The following is a 7,383-nucleotide window of genomic DNA, read 5'->3' as shown; positions in this document are numbered from 1 at the left end:
GATAGCAAGTGCTATCAGAATTAAACATCTGTATTTTTTTGAGAGAAATACAGAAATGTTGACGGCTTTTTGGATGGATACCAAGTGCTATCAGAAATATATATCTGTATTTTTTGAGAGAAATACAGAAATTTTTCTGGCTTTGTGGATATATAGCAAGTGCTATCACAGTTAAATCTCAGTATTTTTTTGAGAGAAATACAGACATTTTTCTGGCTTTGTGGATATATAGCAAGTGCTATTACAGTTAAATATCGGTATTTTTTTTAAAGAAATACACAAACTTTTCTGGCCTTTTGGATAGATAACAAGTGCTATCAGATTTAAATATCTGTATTTTTTTTGAGAGAAACACAGAAGTTTTTCTGGCTTTGTGAAAAGCAAGTGCTATCACAGTTAAATATCTTAATTTTTTTTTAGAGAAATACAGAAATTTTTCTGGCGTTGTGGATATATAGCAAGTGCTATCAAAATTAAATATCTGTATTTTTTCGAAAAAAATACTGAAACTTTTATGGCTTTTTGGATAGAGGTATCAGACTGAAATATGCGTTTTTGTACAGTAGGACAGAAATGTTTCTGCCTTTTTTAAAAAAATAGCAGTAAGTAGCAACTTTAACTGCACAATATGTATATTTCAAGATGCACAAGCACAATGGCTTTTTGGATAGATAAGTGATAAATTGCAAGAGGTATGAGACTGAAATATCTCTTTTTGTAGAGTAGCACAGAAATGTTTTTAGCTTTTTGGATAAATAGCAAGAGGTAGCAAGAAAAACTGCACAATCTGTATATTTCTAGATATACAGAAGGCTCTTAACCTGTCCTTGTCACGGTGCACTTCCCTCCCTGCTTCTCTCCCTCACACAGAACACAAGATGGAATGACTAACCCCTCCCTCCTTCCGGTGTATATATACCCATTCTGAGATCTCTGCTGATTGGGGCTGCTGGGCTGATTCGCTCCCAGCCGCGCCATTCCCGATGGGAATAGTGGGCGTTCCTGCCTCCTGCATTTCCCTTTGCTTGTTCGGCGAGAACACAACCTTATGCTGAATTACAAGGCCGGTATAGCCTAAATGTTCGGTAAGAGAGAACGGCCCGATTCGCCGCCAGATCGAACTTAATAATCTCACTCGCTCATCCCTAGATGAGATTCCTGCTTTTGCAAACTCGTGATTCAGATAGGTAGTTCTTGCATAGGCCATGTCCCATCTGCAATAACTGTTCTTGCCTGCCTGATCACTCAGCTGAACTCAGCATTGGTTTTCAGAAAAACTCAGCATTCCACCCAGGACCCAGGAAGGAATAAACTCTCATTTGCCTGCGCAAGAATTACATTATCCCAACATGGCCAATAAAGGTTATTAAATTATGATTATTATTATTATTATTATTAAGAATAAGATGGCCAAAGACTGGAAGGAGGAACAAGAAAACAAGGAAGATGTTGGCAATTGAATGGGGATAGATGAGTAGCAAGGATGTAGATCAGTTGATTCAATGTCATATGTAATATATCTGAAAAAGACTTCAACACTGTACTCCAGCACTGTCCCCCAAAGTAATCTTTTTATGCCACTAGCCATTCTCAATGTTCTATACCTCCAAGGAATATAGCATTAATTATTATGGTAAAATTGGGCCCTGGGGAGCACGGGAAACAGTCTGGACCCCAAAGTGGGCTAAATAGATAGATAGCAATAGGCTGCTGGTCTAATTAGATGTAAAAGTAAACCTTAAATTCCATGTTTTATAATGTTATGTTGTTTAGTGACTACTGCTCTATTAATATTAATTTGCCGAATGCTTTTTTCATGTGTTGTCCTATTATTCAGCTCTCCTTTTGAAGTTATATAGTTGACGAAACAAGAAATACTGTTTGTTGCAGTATATAGCAATGAGTTTGAATTGAAAATTAGAAAAGAAGTCTAATTACAAGATGATCACTGCTGGGAGAAGAAAATCAATGGTTCTATTCATTAAAATCACAGAAGCATATAAGAACAATTGCATGTTGATTCTCATTTTGTTCATCGAACTAATTTGAGAATATTTACAACCATGCTGAGGTATGGCTATTCACCCATCACTCTTTACATTTTTATTATTTGTAAAATGCCAGTGAAGCAGAAAAAGTTGCATGTTCAGGATATGAAGCTTGAAGCATAGTCATTATTTATATCAAAATAACTTACCATTTTCCCATTAATGGAAGATGTTTATAAAAAGCTACTATTTCCTTTTTTGCAAATCCAGATGCATCCATACCATGGTAGAAATCCCCCCACATAATTTTTGTTCTTGGACTTTAGGTGGTAAACTATTGATTTATTTATTGAATAAAATGTTATAGTCATTATTTTATCATTCACTCCTTTTATGTCCATTTAGTCCATTTATGGCTTTTAATTACCCACACAATCTAAAATATGATTTAGCAAAAACAAATGGTTTCTCTTTGCAGCAACAGAAAGACTGACCCACTGCCAGTCCAATCTTTAGGACCTGCTACTTTTCCCTTAGTAAGAGGCATTGTTAGGTAAGGTAAGGTGGTTTATATCATAGTGGTCTTTTGACTCTAGTTGTGTTATGCTCTTGTCAGTCCCCACCATTCTCGTTTTGCTGATATCATCTCTGAGACTCCCCTTCTGGATCCTCAAGGGACCCTGCAAATGCACATCCAATTGGAAGTGTTCACATCATACAAGCAGTGACATGGAAACTTTGCCTCGGCATACAAAGTATTGGAGATTAAGACTTGAATGTCACATGACTATGGATTTAGGTGAATACCATGAGCATTTATATAGGGATCAGCTTAGAAGACTATTTAAGTCTTTGGGGTGATACATCCTAATTAGTTATTATATAACAGAAATGTAAATATATATTTGTATAATGTTACTGTTTGTAAAATATGAAAACTAATAAACTTGATTGAAGAAAAAAATATAATAAATGTTAAATAAATAATTTAGCAAACCACGCCTATATACAAACTGTATTTTTAAACTGCACCCAGACAACGTTCAGACACGGATCAGGTGAAAAACGTAATCTTTTCCAGTAAAAGACAAGCTTGGGCCAACACCTCTTTCAATACTTTGCTTAGTTTTAATTTTTGTTTAAGTTTGTAATAGCCATACTTCAAGAGACTGAGTCCAACGCAGATGAACAGGACCACCATACAAGAAACAATCTGACATCCTTACTTACTGAATGCCCAGATGTCAGTGTCCCTGTTACTGAGCTGGCTAACAAGCTAATCTCTTACAACTGTCACTGTGCCCTAATGTATATGCTATGTCATCCCTGCTAGTAAGCAAAATGAGATCCACTTGTGGGGTGCCAATAACTTTGTAAGGTATATGTATGTCTAACCCAATTAGAATAACACACCTGATGCCTGATAAAGAGGAGATAATGTATTGAAGTAAATCCTGCCAATGAATGCACACTTCTGTTCCCTAGGCAGACCTTTGCCATTATGTGTGTGACCAGAAATAATCTTTGCATTTAGGAATAGTAAAACATAGCAAATGATACATTCTCTTAAATGTTAATGCCTTTCTTAGATCGTGTGCGCTGACTTGCATGGCATCTTCTGAATACGTTTTCTCCGAGGTAGTTAATTAGTTTTCACTTGATTAGTTCTAGAGTCATGCCTTAGGCCAAAGTTAAGCTCACAGAAAAAGGGCTAAGGGAAACATACTCTCTTGGTATAAAAATGTAGTTAAATGTGACAGAAAATGAATCTTGAACTTTTCTTAAGACACTCTTTATAATGATATTGTGTATTTTGCAAGTATGACATGTATGAGATGTTTTGGGTCACTGGTTATGGCTCTAATTTACCCAAGTTTTACAGCCTTTTACCCTAAAGCTGTCCATGCTTTACTCATTTATGTTATAAATAGAATCTAACTTCTAGCCCTAAGTCAGGAAGTACTTAAATAGTGCATATGTGAGAAACACATAGTTTAGTTTATCAAAATAAAGAGCCATTCTAGGAAAACTAACATTTCATGGATTGTAATATGTGGGGTCCCTATCAAAAGTATACATTTATATCTTGTGAACCCCATTACAATATTTAATTAAACTCTCCACCAGTTCCTGTGATCAGAGACCAATCAGAGGTGAGGGTGCCAGTGCAGGGTAGGTAAAGGCAAATCTCTGTACTATTCTGTTTGGAGATGAGGACTCTGAAATGAAAATAGCCCAGTCACCATACTAATTTCTAATCCCATACATGATTCTCCCACTGGCATCCAATTCATCCTCTACAGGCCCTCTCTTCTGTGATAACACTGAACTTAGCACAAACCTAAAACTTGCTAAATACCTACCTTATCTTTATACAGTTTGTCTTCCAAACAGTCTTGTCTACCACTGCTGACAGCACAATAAATCACAAACCTCAGAAAATTTTTGTGACCCTGCTTTAGCAGGCACATAGTTAGCACAGAAGGAGCAACTTTGTATTACCATAACCCAATCAACTACTTTGTGACTCCACTGTGAGTATACATTTATCAGAAGTCTGCTCGAAAAACAAAAAAAAACAATAAATAAAACAGTACTGCAGCAAAAACAGGGAATGTTCTGAGCTTATGGCACTAATTTTCACAAACTGTATAAGTGCAACAGAGTGCCTACTTAGTGTCCAGGCCTCTTTAACTTGATTTCCCATGTGTCTCTGGGTCCCTGTATATTGTCAGTGAGTATCAGTTCCACTCCCTCCCTATCCTGAGCAACTCAGGAATGCCAGACCTGATAAAGCACAGGTAGCTGAGCAACTGTTCTACAGTCAGGTGAGTGGTCCTCCACTGGCATGTGGTCAGACAGAGTCAAATAGCATTTAGCTTTGTCAGAAGTCCTAGCTACTGTGGGCAACACTTTTCCCTTACAAGAATACCCTGGTTCCAGTTGAGTGACCTGTTGTTCTCAGGGCTTGTGTCTTGGGGAGCCACATGTAACTTTTGCTAAGAACTGTTTCACTGAAATGATGGTTCTAATGAAACTATCTGTTGGTATGGTGTAGTCTAGAGACTATAGTATTCAGCTACATATTACATTGATTAAGCCACAGAAACATTGCTGTAAATAGTCTATATTTGTGAAGTTAGAAGAGTTAACTACAAGTTACAGCTACCTGATTATTATTCCTACCTGATTATTATTATTTCTAACAGGACATTCCTGGAGTAACTGCATTTTCAGGCAGACCACTCTAGGAAATGCCCACACATAAGGCTGAGACTAAATGACTGACAGGACACAATGCAAATATATGAAAGGGTAGAACCAGGAGACCACAGTTCAGGATGTGTGGTTTAGATGATTCTGTTAGTACATATATAAGAAATGAAGTGGGGGCAAGGTATCTGTTGTGGTTTCAAATGTGTGTTGTGTAGAAGTCACAGTGTGCAGGGTAATGGGACCTATCCCTTTTAGCATAATAGACTATCTACACATGTGTAAAAAGAAAGGTAAGGTTGAAGTTCAGCTTTTATTTTCAATTGGTGACACATTGCACACTTCCTGCTCTACATTAACCTAATCACTGTACTGCATCTCTGGAAGAAAAGCATTGTCACCCCAGGACAATCAATGTATAAAGGCAACAGAATACTTCTTCTCCTTCTGTATCTTTAACAGAGGTAAGCATGTTCTATAGATCAAAGAGATTGCACAGAACTTTGCAGGATCAATAGATTTGTATCAGAGAGTTTTGCACTTGTTAAACAAATAAAATTATTTTATTTACTAGACCAAAAGAACAAGTAAAATAAGTTCATTGTTGGGGTTTACATTTTAATGAGTCAATATGTGCAAGCCTTTGCACAAACACTGCAGGCTATGGAATGTTCTGTATATGACTGATATATATGCACAATGATCAAACTGAAAGGGCTGAAAAAATAAATGTTTTAAATCCATAGGTGTACACATGCTACATTACAGTTTTTTGTGTGACAAAATAATTATGTGCATATAAGCTTTAAAAGACCTGTAACTGCATATAGAACCCATATTGTGATAGAGCAAAGTATTACCTTAAGACTAAGTCAGTTCACCAAGGTAAAACATTTTATTTGTCATATTGTTATATTCTGTCCTAATTTTATGCTTTTTTTGCCTCTTATACCTTGCAATGGTATGAAAATGGCAATACGAATTTTATAGCAAAGTGAATTAAGCCTAATATTCCAGAATAACATCAAATCAGTAAATTTTATGTTTGGAAGTTGCTGTCATATTCTATTTGTTTTATTTTAAATTCAACCTTTTTAAAATATGAAAAAATATTTGGAATGTAAGTAAGCCTAAATGGTCTTCCAATAAAGACTACAAAATGTTTAAAAGTTTTAAATTGTATGCTCAGGTCAGCTTTTCAGTTCCTATGCTAACATGCGTCACAGCAAATTGTGAGAGTTTGGAAGTTTAAACCTATTTCCGTATACAACAAACATCACAAAACTTATCAATGGGTACCCTGCCCTAGCTTCCAATGTTCAACAAAAAATGAGGGGTATATAAAAGTCACATAAAAATTTGACAGAGATGTTGCTGAGGTTCTAAAAGATTAAGGGAATTCTTGGGTAAAAAGCTGTTCAGAATGGTAGGTACAGTCAAAAATAGCATGGTATAAACATTACTGTAGCTCAGTGTTTTTCAACCTTTTTTGAGCCACGGCACATTTTTTACATTGAAAAAATCCTGCGGCACACCACAAAATAACACAGCTAATTCTCTTGTCTCTAAGAATAAACAAGGCAATTAAGCTACCTACTGCCACCCACTGACATGGCAGAGTAATACATTACCAGTCACTACAGCACAGACCCTCGACAATGGTAATTGGATAATATCCTACGGTACACCTGAAGATCTCTCACAACACACTAGTGTGCCGTGACACAGTGCTTTAAAATCACTGCTCTGGCTTAACCGGAAGGTTAACTTCAGAGAAACAGCTAAATACACAGAAGAAATACATATATTGGATCTGTTTAGCATGCACCTCACCTGTCAGTGTAGAGAATAGAGCTTGATTCTGTACATTTTTAGGAAGCAAAGTTTTGAAAACAGAATACCTCTCACTCCTGATAAAGTGCACAGTAGGAAATGTGTGAAGTCTGCTATGCATACCTAACAGCAGTAAAACCATATAGAAACCCTTCAATAGGATTATTGTGCACAAACTGCAATATACAATTGATATGGTATACACATTGGGAGGTATTATGTTTTGCATACATGAGTGCTCATGCTTTACAGAATGTCTGGATGACGTTTTATTTTGTTCCTTGGTCTCTTTGGTCTCCAAGTCAGTTTGTCGTAAAATAGCCGCAAATGTCTTTTTGGATACTTTGAA

The sequence above is a fragment of the Pyxicephalus adspersus genome, chromosome 1 (assembly GCF_032062135.1).
Source record: "Pyxicephalus adspersus chromosome 1, UCB_Pads_2.0, whole genome shotgun sequence".
NCBI lineage: Eukaryota > Metazoa > Chordata > Amphibia > Anura > Pyxicephalidae > Pyxicephalus > Pyxicephalus adspersus.
Note: the sequence above shows the minus strand (reverse complement) of the source record.